The sequence below is a fragment of the Mus caroli genome, unplaced genomic scaffold (genome assembly GCF_978045245.1).
Source record: "Mus caroli unplaced genomic scaffold, Mus_caroli_1 scaffold_4, whole genome shotgun sequence".
NCBI lineage: Eukaryota > Metazoa > Chordata > Mammalia > Rodentia > Muridae > Mus > Mus caroli.
Window position 1 is genome coordinate 148,193,170 of NW_028227259.1, and position 19,607 is coordinate 148,212,776.

A 19,607-nucleotide genomic window follows, 5' to 3' on the forward strand; every position below is an offset into this window, starting at 1 on the left:
GTGACACCCTATGAAAGCATTCAAGAAATAGCAGCGGGATCTAGGAGTCTCCCGCTCAGAGGCCGGTTTAAATTCCATTCTGAGGTATTAATTCTGTTTGTGACTAGTCTAGTAGGCGTTTTAGTTTTTTTCCCTTTTAATATTATGCATACACCATGTAACCAGAGAGTGTACGTGAGGCTGACACATTTTCAGTGGGAGGCAGAAAATAGTAACATGTGAGAACCCAGAGGACCCAACTGCTCCTCATGGAAACAGAGTGAGAATTCTTCAAAACGCAGTCTATGCTGAGGGTGGGATAGCGCCAGCTTCGCTCCGTTAAGGAAAGCCAGGTTCTCTTAATTTTTTTTTTTTTCCTTTTTTCTGGAATACTCCTATGTGTGCATTTACCATCAAGCCATTAAGTTCAGAGTCAGCAGCTCAATGAAAACTTTAATTTGCATCTGTTTAAGTCTCTCTATAGAACACCATTGGATCTTGGTGTCTTTTAGGAACAATCTATTATCACCCTGTAGCTGAGGGAGATAGTTTTGAGATTAGTGTACTGACTGTCAGCTTAGTGGCTTTCACACAGTTGTGCATCTTGGACATTTTGTTTTTCTTCTGTGTGTGTGTGTGGGAGTCACATTTCTCATAGTTCTTCTAATTGTAGCCAGACATCCTGTTTGGGGGCTATTTGAGACCAGTGCTGCCTGTGAAGAAATCATGCGGTCTGTGGAAGCCTTCTTAGTTAGTCTTCTTAGATTTGATTTTATAGGCAGGTTTCCTTGAAAACTCCCATGTACTATTTTTAGATCTATGTTTCTGTGGTTCAGGGCATTAGCAATACATACATATTAGCACAGAAATGTTCACTATCTAAAAGCTATTTAGACTTTATAGAAAACCACGCTAGTGGTGCTTTTGTGGGTGTAACGGTCTAGCACTGCCGGACAAATTTAAGGGGCGAAAATCTACTTCCTAGAGTGTTGCTGGGTCTGTGCCAGGTTTCTAAGTCTTCTTTCCTATCTTACAGTAGGAAGGGTACTGTCCCCTATCTATCTTACAGTAGGAAGGGTACTGTCTCCTATCTATCTTACAGTAGGAAGGGTACTGTCTCCTGTCTATCTTACAGTAGGAAGGGTACTGTCCCCTATCTATCTTACAGTAGGAAGGGTACTGTCTCCTATCTATCTTACAGTAGGAAGGGTACTGTCTCCTGTCTATCTTACAGTAGGAAGGGTACTGTCTCCTATCTATCTTACAGTAGGAAGGGTACTGTCTCCTATCTATCTTACAGTAGGAAGGGTACTGTCTCCTATTTATCTTACAGTAGGAAGGGTACTGTCTCCTATCTTACAGTAGGAAGGGTAGTGTCCCCTATCTATCTTACAGTAGGAAGGGTACTGTCTCCTGTCTATCTTACAGTAGGAAGGGTACTGTCTCCTATCTATCTTACAGTAGGAAGGGTACTGTCTCCTGTCTATCTTACAGTAGGAAGGGTACTGTCTTCTATCTATCTTACAGTAGGAAGGGTACTGTCCCCTATCTATCTTACAGTAGGAAGGGTACTGTCTCCTGTCTATCTTACAGTAGGAAGGGTACTGTCTCCTATCTATCTTACAGTAGGAAGGGTACTGTCCCCTATCTATCTTACAGTAGGAAGGGTACTGTCTCCTATCTATCTTACAGTAGGAAGGGTACTGTCCCCTATCTATCTTACAGTAGGAAGGGTACTGTCTCCTATCTATCTTACAGTAGGAAGGGTACTGTCCCCTGTCTATCTTACAGTAGGAAGGGTACTGTCCCCTATCTATCTTACAGTAGGAAGGGTACTGTCCCCTGTCTATCTTACAGTAGGAAGGGTACTGTCCCCTATCTATCTTACAGTAGGAAGGGTACTGACCCCTATCTATCTTACAGTAGGAAGGGTACTGTCTCCTGTCTATCTTACAGTAGGAAGGGTACTGTCCCCTATCTATCTTACAGTAGGAAGGGTACTGTCTCCTATCTATCTTACAGTAGGAAGGGTACTGTCCCCTATCTATCTTACAGTAGGAAGGGTACTGTCCCCTATCTATCTTACAGTAGGAAGGGTACTGACCCCTATCTATCTTACAGTAGGAAGGGTACTGTCCCCTATCTATCTTACAGTAGGAAGGGTACTGTCCCCTATCTATCTTACAGTAGGAAGGGTACTGTCCCCTATCTATCTTACAGTAGGAAGGGTACTGTCTCCTATCTATCTTACAGTAGGAAGGGTACTGTCCCCTATCTATCTTACAGTAGGAAGGGTACTGTCTCCTATCTATCTTACAGTAGGAAGGGTACTGTCTCCTATCTATCTTACAGTAGGAAGGGTACTGTCCCCTATCTATCTTACAGTAGGAAGGGTACTGACCCCTATCTATCTTACAGTAGGAAGGGTACTGTCTCCTATCTATCTTACAGTAGGAAGGGTACTGTCTCCTGTCTATCTTACAGTAGGAAGGGTACTGTCCCCTATCTATCTTACAGTAGGAAGGGTACTGTCCCCTATCTATCTTACAGTAGGAAGGGTACTGTCTCCTATCTATCTTACAGTAGGAAGGGTACTGTCCCCTATCTATCTTACAGTAGGAAGGGTACTGACCCCTATCTATCTTACAGTAGGAAGGGTACTGTCTCCTGTCTATCTTACAGTAGGAAGGGTACTGTCCCCTATCTATCTTACAGTAGGAAGGGTACTGTCTCCTGTCTATCTTACAGTAGGAAGGGTACTGTCCCCTATCTATCTTACAGTAGGAAGGGTACTGTCTCCTATCTATCTTACAGTAGGAAGGGTACTGTCTCCTGTCTATCTTACAGTAGGAAGGGTACTGTCTCCTGTCTATCTTACAGTAGGAAGGGTACTGTCCCCTATCTATCTTACAGTAGGAAGGGTACTGTCCCCTGTCTATCTTACAGTAGGAAGGGTACTGTCCCCTATCTATCTTACAGTAGGAAGGGTACTGTCTCCTATCTATCTTACAGTAGGAAGGGTACTGTCCCCTATCTATCTTACAGTAGGAAGGGTACTGTCTCCTGTCTATCTTACAGTAGGAAGGGTACTGTCCCCTATCTATCTTACAGTAGGAAGGGTACTGTCCCCTATCTATCTTACAGTAGGAAGGGTACTGTCTCCTGTCTATCTTACAGTAGGAAGGGTACTGTCCCCTATCTATCTTACAGTAGGAAGGGTACTGTCTCCTATCTATCTTACAGTAGGAAGGGTACTGTCCCCTATCTATCTTACAGTAGGAAGGGTACTGTCTCCTGTCTATCTTACAGTAGGAAGGGTACTGTCCCCTATCTATCTTACAGTAGGAAGGGTACTGTCCCCTATCTATCTTACAGTAGGAAGGGTACTGTCCCCTATCTATCTTACAGTAGGAAGGGTACTGACCCCTATCTATCTTACAGTAGGAAGGGTACTGTCTCCTGTCTATCTTACAGTAGGAAGGGTACTGTCTCCTATCTATCTTACAGTAGGAAGGGTACTGTCTCCTATCTATCTTACAGTAGGAAGGGTACTGTCTCCTGTCTATCTTACAGTAGGAAGGGTACTGACCCCTATCTATCTTACAGTAGGAAGGGTACTGACCCCTATCTATCTTACAGTAGGAAGGGTACTGTCCCCTATCTATCTTACAGTAGGAAGGGTACTGTCTCCTGTCTATCTTACAGTAGGAAGGGTACTGTCCCCTATCTATCTTACAGTAGGAAGGGTACTGTCTCCTGTCTATCTTACAGTAGGAAGGGTACTGTCCCCTATCTATCTTACAGTAGGAAGGGTACTGTCTCCTATCTATCTTACAGTAGGAAGGGTACTGTCTCCTGTCTATCTTACAGTAGGAAGGGTACTGTCCCCTATCTATCTTACAGTAGGAAGGGTACTGTCTCCTATCTATCTTACAGTAGGAAGGGTACTGTCCCCTATCTATCTTACAGTAGGAAGGGTACTGTCTCCTGTCTATCTTACAGTAGGAAGGGTACTGTCCCCTATCTATCTTACAGTAGGAAGGGTACTGTCCCCTATCTATCTTACAGTAGGAAGGGTACTGTCTCCTGTCTATCTTACAGTAGGAAGGGTACTGTCCCCTATCTATCTTACAGTAGGAAGGGTACTGTCTCCTATCTATCTTACAGTAGGAAGGGTACTGTCCCCTATCTATCTTACAGTAGGAAGGGTACTGTCTCCTGTCTATCTTACAGTAGGAAGGGTACTGTCCCCTATCTATCTTACAGTAGGAAGGGTACTGTCCCCTATCTATCTTACAGTAGGAAGGGTACTGACCCCTATCTATCTTACAGTAGGAAGGGTACTGTCCCCTATCTATCTTACAGTAGGAAGGGTACTGTCCCCTATCTATCTTACAGTAGGAAGGGTACTGTCCCCTATCTATCTTACATTAGGAAGGGTACTGACCCCTATCTATCTTACAGTAGGAAGGGTACTGTCTCCTGTCTATCTTACAGTAGGAAGGGTACTGTCTCCTATCTATCTTACAGTAGGAAGGGTACTGTCTCCTATCTATCTTACAGTAGGAAGGGTACTGTCTCCTGTCTATCTTACAGTAGGAAGGGTACTGACCCCTATCTATCTTACAGTAGGAAGGGTACTGACCCCTATCTATCTTACAGTAGGAAGGGTACTGTCCCCTATCTATCTTACAGTAGGAAGGGTACTGTCTCCTGTCTATCTTACAGTAGGAAGGGTACTGTCCCCTATCTATCTTACAGTAGGAAGGGTACTGACCCCTATCTATCTTACAGTAGGAAGGGTACTGTCTCCTGTCTATCTTACAGTAGGAAGGGTACTGTCCCCTATCTATCTTACAGTAGGAAGGGTACTGTCTCCTATCTATCTTACAGTAGGAAGGGTACTGTCCCCTGTCTATCTTACAGTAGGAAGGGTACTGTCCCCTATCTATCTTACAGTAGGAAGGGTACTGACCCCTATCTATCTTACAGTAGGAAGGGTACTGACCCCTATCTATCTTACAGTAGGAAGGGTACTGTCCCCTATCTATCTTACAGTAGGAAGGGTACTGTCCCCTATCTATCTTGCAGTAGGAAGGGTACTGTCCCCTATCTATCTTACAGTAGGAAGGGTACTGACCCCTATCTATCTTACAGTAGGAAGGGTACTGTCTCCTGTCTATCTTACAGTAGGAAGGGTACTGTCCCCTATCTATCTTACAGTAGGAAGGGTACTGTCTCCTATCTATCTTACAGTAGGAAGGGTACTGTCTCCTGTCTATCTTACAGTAGGAAGGGTACTGTCCCCTATCTATCTTACAGTAGGAAGGGTACTGTCTCCTATCTATCTTACAGTAGGAAGGGTACTGTCCCCTATCTATCTTACAGTAGGAAGGGTACTGTCTCCTATCTATCTTACAGTAGGAAGGGTACTGACCCCTATCTATCTTACAGTAGGAAGGGTACTGCCTCCTGTCTATCTTACAGTAGGAAGGGTACTGTCTCCTGTCTATCTTACAGTAGGAAGGGTACTGTCTCCTATCTATCTTACAGTAGGAAGGGTACTGACCCCTATCTATCTTACAGTAGGAAGGGTACTGTCTCCTATCTATCTTACAGTAGGAAGGGTACTGTCTCCTGTCTATCTTACAGTAGGAAGGGTACTGTCCCCTATCTATCTTACAGTAGGAAGGGTACTGTCCCCTATCTATCTTACAGTAGGAAGGGTACTGTCTCCTATCTATCTTACAGTAGGAAGGGTACTGTCCCCTATCTATCTTACAGTAGGAAGGGTACTGACCCCTATCTATCTTACAGTAGGAAGGGTACTGTCTCCTGTCTATCTTACAGTAGGAAGGGTACTGTCCCCTATCTATCTTACAGTAGGAAGGGTACTGTCTCCTGTCTATCTTACAGTAGGAAGGGTACTGTCCCCTATCTATCTTACAGTAGGAAGGGTACTGTCTCCTATCTATCTTACAGTAGGAAGGGTACTGTCCCCTATCTATCTTACAGTAGGAAGGGTACTGACCCCTATCTATCTTACAGTAGGAAGGGTACTGTCTCCTGTCTATCTTACAGTAGGAAGGGTACTGACCCCTATCTATCTTACAGTAGGAAGGGTACTGTCTCCTATCTATCTTACAGTAGGAAGGGTACTGTCTCCTGTCTATCTTACAGTAGGAAGGGTACTGTCCCCTATCTATCTTACAGTAGGAAGGGTACTGTCCCCTATCTATCTTACAGTAGGAAGGGTACTGACCCCTATCTATCTTACAGTAGGAAGGGTACTGTCCCCTATCTATCTTACAGTAGGAAGGGTACTGTCCCCTATCTATCTTACAGTAGGAAGGGTACTGTCTCCTATCTATTTTACAGTAGGAAGGGTACTGTCTCCTGTCTATCTTACAGTAGGAAGGGTACTGTCCCCTATCTATCTTACAGTAGGAAGGGTACTGTCTCCTATCTATCTTACAGTAGGAAGGGTACTGTCTCCTGTCTATCTTACAGTAGGAAGGGTACTGTCCCCTATCTATCTTACAGTAGGAAGGGTACTGTCTCCTATCTATCTTACAGTAGGAAGGGTACTGTCTCCTATCTATCTTACAGTAGGAAGGGTACTGTCCCTTATCTATCTTACAGTAGGAAGGGTACTGTCCCCTATCTATCTTACAGTAGGAAGGGTACTGTCCCCTATCTATCTTACAGTAGGAAGGGTACTGTCTCCTATCTATCTTACAGTAGGAAGGGTACTGTCCCCTATTTATCTTACAGTATGAAGGTTACTGTCCCCTATCTATCTTACAGTAGGAAGGGTACTGTCTCCTATCTATCTTACAGTAGGAAGGGTACTGTCTCCTATCTATCTTACAGTAGGAAGGGTACTGTCTCCTATCTATCTTACAGTAGGAAGGGTACTGTCTCCTGTCTATCTTACAGTAGGAAGGGTACTGTCTCCTATCTTACAGTAGGAAGGGTACTGTCTCCTTGGTCCTCCTCTGTTGGTTTTGCGGCCTCCCACCAGAGGAGCAGCTTTATACCTGAGGCACTTCCTGCACAGCTTCCACTTCTTGGCTCATCAGTGCTACCTACCTTTTTGTTAACATTAGAATAATCTGATAGCTTCTTACTTATAAATGATTGACTTGCTGTTTTTTTTTTTTTTATAGCATCAAAGATCTGTAAGAAGTTTTAGATCTTATAAACTAACAGGAATTGTAACCCTTTAGACTCTTTGACAATAAAATGCCTATTTTGTAAAGCACTAAAATTCATGTCATAACAGTAACATTTAGTGGGGGACACAGTGTTAGGACTGACTCAGGGCCTGGCTTTGCACGTGTTAGGCACACACTCCACCACTTAACTATACCCCCAGCCCTTAAGTGTCAGCCTTTTAATGTATGCAGTTGAGGGCTGGGATGTAGCTCAGTAGGTGCAGAATGCTTGCGTAGCATGAGAGAATTCATATATTCCATCCCTAGTGCTACGGAAACTGGATGTGGGGGTACAGACCTATCATGCCAGTGTGGGGAGTGGTTGGGGTGGGCTATGGTGGTAGAGGTAGGATGGTTAGGAGTTTAAAGTCGTCCTCAGTTATACAGAGAGGTCAAGACCAGCCTGGGTTATACGAGACACTTTGTCTCAGTTTTTACAAACGTTGAACTATCACCACTGTCCCAGTTTTAGAAAATTTTTATCTCACAAGTATGTCCTTACCTCCAACAGTCTCTCCATCTGGCAACCACTTATGTACTCCATTTGATATTAGTGTAGTTGTAGACCACAGGGCCTTTGTGCTCCACTCCTTTCTCCTGGCAGATTCATTCATGCTGTGGCAGGCTGCAGTGTCTCAGGCTCATGCAAGTCGTAGGCCCAGCAGCCACCCCCATGCAGCTCCTGTGAGGGGAACTGATTGGTTTGAGTTTTGGGAGTGGTGAGAGAGTCTGCTCACCTTGTGTCCTCATGCGTGTGTTGTGGTTGAACTTGTGGCTGGTGTATTATCCTGAAGGCTTTTAGATTTGCTTGAATATTTGTCACATTGACAAATGTTGAAGTGTAGGGCTAGAGAGATGGCTGAGCTGTTTGTTGAAAGTGCTTGTTGCACAAACAAGGTTCTGAGTTTGATCCCCAGAACCTAACTTAAAGCTGGATGGGCACCTGTCATTCCAAGCTGGGGACTGGAGACAGGCAGAGAAAGTCTAGTGAGAAGGCAAGCTCTGCGTTCATCAGAGTTTGACCAAAGAGTAAGGCATGAGGCCGATGCATGGCTTAGTGGGCAAGAGTGCCTGGTGCCCAAGTCCAAGAACCTGAAGTCAGTTTCTGGAACTCATGGAAGGAAGCAAGCATCCTTAATCGCAGCCCTGCCTGTGAGATGGGAGGCAGAGTCAGGAGACCTGTGCACACGTTCTCTATGCAGCTGACCTGCAGAAACAAGTGAGGACCTACCTCAGCAAGTGGGGAGGTGAGAACCAATTCCCGAAAGTTGTCCTCTGACTTCCACAGACAGGCCATGGGGGCCCCTTCCCTACCCCAATAAGAAGAGTGAAGAGTGATGGGGAAGCCCAGTGCACATGAGAGTACACATGGGCAGATGGGGGGGGGGGGGAGAGAGAGAGAGAGAGAGAGAGAGAGAGCGCTCGAGAGAGAGTGCACATCCCCTGTCTCCCACACAAGAGGAGAAGATGCAGTTGTGTTTTCGGTAGGCATCACTACACGTGGAGCAGGACTGTGGTCGTGTCCTCTCGGTTGTACGGGCAGCAGCATGTGAGGCAGAAGCAGGTTGTCTGGAAGGTGTTTACTCTGAAGGCCAGTGCATAGATACAAGGAGCTGAGCTAAAGGAACAGAGCTGTGGGAGATCTTTTTCTGAGGGACATGGGATGCCAGACCTTCAGCCCCTGTTCACTCTGAAGTTCTGACAGATAGCAAAGTTAAAAACAACTCCCAGCAGACAGACTAGGAAAAGGGGATGGGGCAGGTAGTGTGAGATGGCATTGTAAGTAAATTCTGGATAGCTATTGTATAGCATGGTGACTGTGCTTAGTACTGTATCATATACTTGAAGTTCATCAGTTTTAGTTTTTATCACATTTGGTAACTGTTGGAGGTGGTCATTTTAATTGGCTTGAATGATAATCATCTCATGATATGTATGTATATAAAATAGCTCTTTGAAACAGAGTATCATTTTATAGATTAGGCCGAACTTGAACTCACATAGAGTACTGCCTCTACCTCCAGAAATGAAAGGTGCATGGCACTACACCCCTCTGATATATAGGACTTCATTGCCAGTTATGCTATAATTTAAGTGGAGACAAATTCAAGGACAGACCCTTTTGTAGAGAGGGAGAGTTAAGCTGTTAGAAGGAACAAGAAATTGGAAACCTACCAACACGTCACACAGAATGAGGGTTATTTTTTGAGGGAGTTCTTTTGTAGCCAAGATGGGCTTTGAATTGATACTTCTGCCTCCCCTCCAGAGTGTTGGGATGACGAGCTGTGGCACCACGATGCAGTGTGAGAATGGGCGTTTAGAAGAAGCAGGAAAGGCTCTTGGCAGCCTCTTGTAGGGCTATGCTTGTGCAAGGAAGGGCAGCCAGTGTGGGAATTGTTTTACACACAAACTGGATTCAAAAGGCCATCTGGAAGCCATTGTGCCCCAATGTTCCCCAGACTCTTCCCTCTGTTTGCTCCTTTTCCTCTTTAGTAAGGGCATAGTTGATAGATATTTATTCTTAGGCAAACATTTCTTTATAAAAATTGAGTTCTCTGTCTAGAGGGGAATTGGGGTTCTCTGGACATATCCTGAGAACCCAAATAAAGTTGCTTATTTTTATTTTTGCCTTCTGAGGGCTTCTGAGCCTGTCAGACTTTATCTCACCTTTCACCATGATGGAAGGTAGTGTCTAGGCTTTGCTTATAAACCCCAAAGTTAATGTACTTTCTCAACTCAAAATGCAAACCTTAAGAGGGAATCTACTGAGGGAAGACACTTGCCTACAACACTGAGGGATGCCACATCACTAATGGTATCTCACTTTTAAATGTGTACAGACAGCAAGGATATCCAGATGGGTGGAAAAACCCATTAGCATGAAAGAGATTTAATTCAAAATATTTTTAGAAAGAATAGCTGACGCCAAAAGAAAGAGAATTGAGAAGATGGAAGAACTCTTTAAAACATTATCATTGGCAACTTACTTGGGGTAAGTGAATAGGTGCTGGAGTTTCCCTGACTTCCAGTCTTCCTGCCTCCTGAATCAGCAGCTTCTGATAGAAGTGACTGAGAGGAAAAAGAGTGAAAAGCTGAATCATAATAGGTGGGATCGGGTGAAGAAATACCAGGGCCTGACTCATTTACTGTTTCCTAAGCATTCAGTGCTGCGAGAAACAATGTAAACTGTGATATGGGCTCTGCTAATTTGGGAAGTAGGAAAAAGCCTAGATGATGGATCCCAAGTGACTTCAGACAGCCAGGAGTGGATTTGTTCCTGCACAGTAATTAGCATCAGGAGCCGCTGGACTGGGAGGCCAATGAGCCACTTGGACTGGGAGGCCATTGAACACATGTGCGCTCCATATGCTCAGATGTATTAAGGCTGCTGCCTCCACGCTGCAGTCTCTCCCCTGGAGCAATGGGCAGCAATCCAGCCACCTGGAGTGGAAACCAGGTCAGAGTCAGGTACAGACATCAGGATCCAGAATCAACAGGATGGGATTATCCTAGGAGACTCTGACAAAATGTCTGAGGGGTGAAGCTGGACTACCCCAGGAGTGCTCCTGTGGTTGAGGTGTGCACAGACCCTTCTGCTCACACATGTGAGGTAGAAAAGTAAAACAAAACAAACCCAGCCAAACTTGGCGGTGTTACAAGCAGGGCCAGCCACTCTGTTTGGGGGTGGGTTGGGAAGCTCGGGCTTGGGAGCCATTGTTCAATAATAATAGCAACAGCTTGCTGCCAAAATAAAATGAAGGGGGATACAGATTCTGAAATGTGATTATGAGAGAAAATGAACTATAAAAGCTTGAAGAAAATTTTAGGTAAAATGTAATTTTGTTGATTTTAATAAAATAGGAGGGAAATAAATGGATTAAAAGTTAATGGGGATCCCAGCACTTGGGAGGGAGAGGCAGGTGGATTTCTGAGTTCGAGGCCAGCCTGGTCTACAGAGTGAGTTCCAGGACAGCCAGAGCTACACAGAGAAACCCTGTCTCGAAAAACCAAAAAAAAAAAAAAAAAAAAGAAAAAAAAAAGTTAAAGGGGGTGGGGAGGGGATAGGGAGATGGCTCAGTAGTTGGGAGTGCTTGCTGTTCTTGCAAGGTTCCTAGCACCCTCTTCCCATGACTCCAGGGGATCCACTGTCCTCTTCTGGCCTCATAGCCACTGCATACATATGACATGGGCATGCTTGTGTGCATACACACACACACACACACACACACACAGATGAAAAAGGCCATAGGCCAAGTTGAAAACTAGTTTATTGAGATGAGAGACAGAATTATGAAGTGAAATGAATAAGCCAAGAGAAAGAAAATACAATTACTAAATGTATTTGCAGAATTTTAAACTCTACTAGGATCCGTGAGGAAGAAATTGGCCATGTGGGAAGTTAATTAGTGCTGTGATCTAAGTAAGTATTGTTCCTGAGAAGATACCAAAACAAAATGGAAACAGTAATCAGAGCTACAATGGAAAAAGTGTCTTTGACTTGAAAGAAAAACACCAGATGCTTTTGTCTATTCAGTGGGCTTATTCTGCATTAGCTGACATAGTAGTAAGAAAGACATATCAGGATAAAGGACCCAAAAGGAGCCCAGCTAACGCAAGTGTGTGTGTGTGCGTGTGTGTGTGTGTTACCTAGCAAGGGGGAAGTCAGGATACTTTTAGACTTTCCTACAATATTGTTGGATAGAGTAAGACTGAAAGTTTTTAGGAGTGTGTGTGTGTGTGTGTGTGTGCGTGTGTGTGTGGGTTACCTAGCAAGGGGGAAGTCAGGACACTTTTAGACTTTCCTACAATATTGTTGGGTAGAGTAAGACTGAAAGTTTTTAGGAGTGTGTGTGTGTGTGTGTGTGTGTGTGTGTGTGTGTGTGGTTACCTAGCAAGGGGAAGTCAGGATACTTTTAGACTTTCCTACAATATTGTTGGATAGAGTAAGACTGAAAGTTTTTAGGAGTGTGTGTGTGTGTGTGTGTGCGTGTGTGTGTGTGTGGTTACCTAGCAAGGGGGAAGTCAGGACACTTTTAGACTTTCCTACAATATTGTTGGGTAGAGTAAGACTGAAAGTTTTTAGGAGTGTGTGTGTGTGTGTGTGTGTGTGCGTGTGTGTGTGTGGGTTACCTAGCAAGGGGGAAGTCAGGACACTTTTAGACTTTCCTACAATATTGTTGGGTAGAGTAAGACTGAAAGTTTTTAGGAGTGTGTGTGTGTGTGTGTGTGTGTGCGTGTGTGTGTGGGTTACCTAGCAAGGGGAAGTCAGGATACTTTTAGACTTTCCTACAATATTGTTGGGTAGAGTAAGACTGAAAGTTTTTAGGAGTGTGTGTGTGTGTGTGTGTGCGTGTGTGTGTGGTTACCTAGCAAGGGGGAAGTCAGGACACTTTTAGACTTTCCTACAATATTGTTGGATAGAGTAAGACTGAAAGTTTTTAGGAGTGTGTGTGTGTGTGTGTGTGTGCGTGTGGTTACCTAGCAAGGGGGAAGTCAGGATACTTTTAGACTTTCCTACAATATTGTTGGATAGAGTAAGACTGAAAGTTTTTAGGAGTGTGTGTGTGTGCGTGTGTGTGTGGTTACCTAGCAAGGGGAAGTCAGGACACTTTTAGACTTTCCTACAATATTGTTGGATAGAGTAAGACTGAAAGTTTTTAGGAGTGTGTGTGTGTGTGTGTGTGCGTGTGTGTGTGTGTGGGTTACCTAGCAAGGGGGAAGTCAGGATACTTTTAGACTTTCCTACAATATTGTTGGGTAGAGTAAGACTGAAAGTTTTTAGGAGTGTGTGTGTGTGTGTGTGTGTGTGTGCGCGTGTGTGTGTGTGTGGTTACCTAGCAAGGGGAAGTCAGGACACTTTTAGACTTTCCTACAATATTGTTGGGTAGAGTAAGACTGAAAGTTTTTAGGAGTGTGTGTGTGTGTGTGTGCGTGTGTGTGTGGTTACCTAGCAAGGGGAAGTCAGGACACTTTTAGACTTTCCTACAATATTGTTGGGTAGAGGAAGACTGAAAGTTTTTAGGAGTGTGTGTGTGTGTGTGTGTGTGTGTGTGTGTGTGTGTAGGTTACCTAGCAAGGGGAAGTCAGGATACTTTTAGACTTTCCTACAATATTGTTGGGTAGAGTAAGACTGGAAGTTTTTAGGAGAAAGACTGTATCCAAGAATCAATCACCCTCATTGCTAATTTGTAAAGACAACAGAAAGGAGTTCTCTGAATCTACAAAGAAGGGAGAGCTAGGAGTGTGGGAGCCAGCTCAGTCCATGAAGTATCTGCTGTGTAGACATGAGGAGCTGAATCTTATCCCCAGCACTGACGCAGAAAGCCAGGTGTGGAGCATCCATCAGTAGCCCAGTGCTGGGGAGTAGAGATAAGCCCTGGAACTCATTGGTTAGCCAGTCTCGTCTGAGAGAGAACCTGTCTCAGAAGTAAGACCAAGAGCGAAAAGAACGCACACTACATTAACCTCTGGATTCTTGCACACATGTACACGCAAAGGGTAGAGCTAACATGTGGCCTCGGTGGGAGCTCACCTGTCCTTGGACAGGCGCCAGAGTGTCCTTTCTGTTCAAGGATGTGGGGAATCTTCTGATGTCATTTAGGAGTTTTTCTGTAAAAAGAGACAATGTTTTCATAGTAGACCCTCAACTAAAAGACTTAATTGGTGTGCCTGAAATCAGCTTCCAGAGAGCCTGAAATGGGAGCATTCAGGGTCAGCCTGGCAACAGAGGAAGGGTCTGTCTTATTAATGGCAAAAAAGGTGAAAGAACTTAAATGAGAAAGCTGTGATATTGAAACCAAAACACTGTCATTGAAATTTAACCATAGGGGCTGGAGAGATGGCTCAGCGGTTAAGAGCCCTGACTGCTTTTCCGAAGGTCCTGAGTTCAAATCCCAGCAACCACATGGTGGCTCATAGCCATCCATAATGAGATCTGATGCCCTCCTTTGGTGTGTCTGAAGACAGCTACAGTGTATTTACATATAATAATAAATAAAATGATGAATAAAATCTTTAAAAAAAAAAGAAAAGAAATTTAACCACAAATTTGTCTAATTATAAACATAACTATTTGAGTGAATTCAATGGGAAGATAAAACAGAATAGAATTCAGCTGGTTACTCAGGAGCCGTTCTAATAAAATGAGTCTGGGAACTAGAGAAGCTGGCAAGGTGAGGGTGGGGACGGCTCAGGAAGTACTGGGAGAAGGTGAGGACCCAGACTTGGTGTTACTTTTAACATTGATAATTACAGAAATTTATTAGTACTGTGGTTTAAAAAGATAATATGAAGGTAAGCAAACTACTAGAAGATATAAAATAAGATAAAGGCATCTTACATAAGAGGAGGAAAACAAAACAGATTATGGGATCAGGCCCTCCAGTCAAACGTGCTGTGGTCTGTTTTTCCCTTCCTTTGTTCAGAGTATAACTAAATACTTTGTTATAGTGTAAAGATTCCGTGTGCTCACACACATGTTGTGAAATCATGTCTTCCAGCCTCCGATGCCCTCCCTGCTGCTTTCCTCCTTTCTGAGACAGGGTCTTGCTGACCCTGGGGTTCATTGGCTAGACTGATTGGCTAGTTAATACTGGAATGCTCCTGTTTTTAATTGCCCCCTGCCCCACCCCTGTACTGGGGTAATGGAGGCGAATGGCTGCTGGGTGCTGGAGAGCTGAACTTGGGTCATGCTTGTTGTGCAGCAAACGTTTCCCCAGTGAAGTTCTCTCACCAGCTCTTTTTTAGGAAGTATTTAAGCAGGTGGCATTTTGTGTAGGATACTGATGGGAGATGAGGACCATATTTATTTAGAATTGTGATAACCTATAATTCACCCCAAAATTCTTGTGAGATATTTAAAGCTAGATCTTTATGAATTTCTTAGAGGTTGGAGATGAGTTAGGGTCTGAGCAAAGGCATAGGTATCTCTCAAAGGCATGCTTTCTCCAGGCTCTCGGTCGGATCTGTGTTAAACAGCAACGAAGGGAGAGAGGTGAGAGGCCCCACAGCAGCAGCTCAGGTCAGCAGTGACGGAGAGAGGATTTATGGGGCCTTTAATCCCGGTGCTCTGGAGGCAGAGGCAGGGGAGTCTGTGAGTGTGAGACTAGCCTTCTCTACAGTACCAGGCCAGCCAGGGCTTCACAGGGAGATCATGTCTAGGGAAAAAGAATAAACATGTGTGTTTCAGGTATTGCGTTGTAATGGACCAAAAGTCACAATGATTTAACACATTTTAAGAAGTATATAAATGTAATAACAACCCAAAACTAGAAAAACAGTTATTTTATATTCGTGGTACTTCCTCATACTTTCTGTAGCTTTTGTTGCCCACTCTAGCTAATTGACAATCTCCATACATGAAAGTTCTCTGGTATGTTACTACAAAGAGATGAAAGAGAGATAACCCAGTTATTTTCTGTAAGTTGTTGGTCTCAGCAGCCATTGGTACTCTAGTTCAGAGCGATTGATTAGACTCAGCTGTGTTAGTTACTTTTCTCATTGTGGTGATCAAAAACCCCACAAAAGCAACCTAAGGGAGGAAGAATTGGGCTCCCAGTTTGAGGATGTAGTCTGTCATTGCAGGGAAGGCATGGCTGCAGGACTGTCAGGCGGATGTTTACCCTGTCTATAGTCAGGAAACGGATAGGTACTGGCACTCGGCTGCCCTTCTCTATGCAGTTCGCAGGATAGCATCACCTATGTTTAGGGTGAGTCTTTCTGATTCGCTTCCACTGATGAGTTTAGATACTCTCAAGTTGACAGTGTTATTAGCTATCCCATCAACTTTGGATGTCATTAACTTGTAGGCGGTGAATTGAAACATTGGGAACTTGTGTTTGTTAAAGGGAAAGAGGCCAGAGCTGAGGGCCCAGTGACCCTAGGCATTGTGGGTGGTGATGTGTAGAGTCCAGAGAGGATGGGAAAGAAGTCCCCCCCCTTTTTTTTTTCTTTTGTTAAAGACAAAGTCTTGAATAGCCTATGGTAGCTTTAAACTTGGTCTTGCCTTAACCTCCTTATTCTAGAGATGTTGTCTTTTTAACAGACTTCTTTTAGAACAATTTAGGTAGCAACAAAACTGAGCAGCCTGTAGAGAGTTCCCTTACTCAATGGTCACCTCCATTCTCTGCCTTTGGTTGTATGTGGGTTTATTTTCTGCAGTTTCACTTTCTCATGGTTCACCTTGGTCTCAAAATACCAAATGGAAAGTTCTAGAAATATTCATTACTTTTAAGCAACTTAAAAAAAAATATTACAACAGTCAATTAATGTTTTGTTTGTTTGTTTTTGTTTTGTTTTTTGTTTTTTGTTTTCGAGACAGGGTTTCTGTGTAGCCCTGGCTGTCCTGGAACTCACTCTGTAGACCAGGCTGGCCTTGAACTCAGAAATCCACCTGCCTCTGCCTCTGCCTCCCAAGTGCTGGGATTAAAGGCGTGTGCCACAACTGCCAGGCTCAATTAATGGTTTTTAATCTCCTATAGTACCTAAATAATAAGTCAAATCTTATTTAGATATCTGGAGTAAGAATTTACAATCCTAATAAGCCCATACAAAAGACACATAGTCCAAATATTGTATTTATAAGCCGTATGCCTAGATTGGGCAGATCTAGGCTATACTAACTTATTCCCCAACAAAAATGCCACTTGTTACTTGCTGTTTCTCCTGGACACACAGTTCTTGTCCATGATATCTTCCTCTCCTCCTCCTTCCTCCTCTCCTCCTCTCTCTGTCTGCAACCCTGTCTCTCAAACCTTCAGTCCCATGTTCTCCCTCCTCTGCCCAGTCACAGGCCTTTGAGCGACAGTTAAGCTGGGGAGAAGGCTCACCTGGCCTCACTTGAGACTGTGGGCACTTGCTTGTCAGTGGCAACCACATTGTGAGGAACCAGTATTTAGCACTAAAGTATAAGCAGCATCAGACCAACAGATGTCTGTGGAGGAAAAGAAATATATATACAAATTGGTACTCTATGTAGTTTTAGATGTCTCCTAGAGGTCACAGAATATGTTCTTGAAGATAAGGAGGTACTCTGTACTCTCTGCCCCGCCTGCTCTTTTCCCCACTGTTCACACTCATGCTATAGCCATATATGTGATGAAGTCCATCTGTTAGTCACCTGCTAGTTGTTTTGACAAAGGTGAGGAAGAAAGGATTTATTTTGCCATGCAGCTTGAGAAGTTTCAGTCTCTGGCTGCTTGGCCTGGCGTTTTGGGGCCCATGGTGAGGTAGGAACATCATGGCAGAAGAGGAGGACAGTTGGTCAGCTCATGGGACCGTGCCTTTCAGCATCCTCCTTCTTCCAAGCAGTCTTACATGGATTGTTAGTCTATTGATAGTCAGAACCCTCATGATTCAGTCACCTCTCAAAAAGACTGTCAACTGGTAACCAAGCCCTTAACATACGAGAACACATTGTCCATTGGACACTGGACAAACAGTAGCCATGTGGAAATCCACTGGGGTACATCACTACTACTGCCCAAGGTCCATGGTGTAGATTGGATTTTACCTTACTGGTATTTGTTCTACAAATCTGAATGTTAGAGTGTGCATGTTTTCTTTGTAGTGTCACAGAGCAGGCCCTGAAGGGCTCCCATTTCTTTTTTTTTTTTTTTTTTTGGTTTTTCGAGACAGGGTTTCTCTGTGTAGCCCTGGCTGTCCTGGAACTCACTTTGTAGACCAGGCTGGCCTTGAACTCAGAAATCCGCCTGCCTCTGCCTCCCAAGTGCTGGGATTAAAGGCGTGCGCCACCATGCCCGGCTGGGCTCCCATTTCCTAATCTTTCTTCTCTTCCTCCCACACTGTCTTTGGTACTGGAATAGAACTCTAAGTTTACACGACCCTGAGAGGTATCCCGAGCCCACAGGGCTTTAACACAGTTTTTATCTTTGCACAGCACACTTCTCCGTATGTATAGGTTATTTATGTTCCCCGGCACTTTGCATTTCCTACCAGGCCTCCTCCCTAGTGAGCGTCATCTTGGGTATTAGCAGTCACTTCTTAATCTGGCCATTTTTACATCCACCCTTTTCTTTTTAAGACTATGGAGTTTCCTTTAATGGAAACTGCTCAGCAGTTACCTGTGGGGGAGGGCTAGGCTTGATTGCAAGCCCCAGGGTTATTTCTTTTGACTACAAATGAAGCAATTACATAGATACCAAGTTTCATGATGCTTAACATTTTTATGAACATGTACTTAAAAGCAATTAATTTAAAAAAAGAACACATATGAGTTAAAATATTAATAGTTACTTTGTGTGCTGGTAGCTATAGTCTGTTTCTGGGTTTGAATGACAACCGTTTGCAAGGGTGCTTGATAAAATATAACAGTTGCCTCAGATTGTTACAATGTTTTCTTTTGTAAATTACAATGTTTGCACAGAGCCAATTCCACTAATTGTACATCCTAGGCAAATTGGTGTACAGGCCCTGTTCTAACAACAGAGGGCAAGTGCTTCCCTGAGCGTCATGAAATTCTTTTTTTGTGTTTTGCCTCTCTTGTCTTCTCTGGAAATTAGATGAAATTGGGACTTCCAATTCCCATGAGTTGAGACCCAGGTAATTAGGTAATTACCCAGGTAATTTCTGATGGGAGTAAGCACTCGGTGCTCGCATGTGTCTGTGTGTCTGAAGGCAGAGGCTGATGGCCCGTGTTTTCCCATCAGTCTCTAGCATTCCAGTTGGCTAGGCTAGCTGGCCAGTGAGTTCCAGAGACCTTCCTTGTCTCTACCTTCTCAATGCTGGGATTTTGTATATATGTGACTTTTGGGACACCTGGCTTTTATGTAGGTGCTGGGTATCCACACTTGGGTCCCACACACTGTGTCTGCTGAGTTGTCTCTAGCTCCTGAACATGTCTTAAAGTAGAAATTAGAGCCAAATGGCTGGAGAGCTAGTGCTTTGTCTCAGTTTGTGATGTCACATCTTCCTGAGGTTTATCTACCAGTGGGATGGAGCCAAGCTGCCCCTGAAGACTCCTGGAGCCTTGGTTGTCCTCCAGGCCTCCGAGCCTCGTGCTTTCTCCGTTCCCCTGTGCTTTGAGTGCCTGACCCCAACAGTTCTACTCTACACTACTTGACTTAAGATGGTTTGTGTCTAGCTTTCTGAAAGGACTGCAAGCAAGACCCGAGATACTGGAGTCAGGTAAATTTCTGTACTGAGTGTAGTGTCCTTTAAAAAATTATTTTGTGTATGGGTATTTTGCCTTAATGTATGTGTATTATATGGCTGCCTGGTGCCCATGAGGACCAGAAGAAGGCATTGGATCCCCTGGAACGGGAATTACATATGGTTGTGAAGCACCACATACTGAATTGGGAATTGAACCTGGGCACTCTTTTAGAGGTATAAGTGCGCTTAACCTCTGATCCATTTCTCTAGATCCTTCAACTTTTAAAACATTTTGTGTTT

At 44.0% G+C, this 19,607-nt stretch overlaps 1 protein-coding gene across 1 annotated transcript in view; it reads left to right on the forward strand.

The window, feature by feature from the left end:
• Cyth3 (cytohesin 3) overlaps positions 1-19,607 on the forward strand; it is a 95,540-nt gene that overhangs the window by 15,733 nt on the left and 60,200 nt on the right. The gene's annotated exons all lie outside the window — the stretch shown is intronic.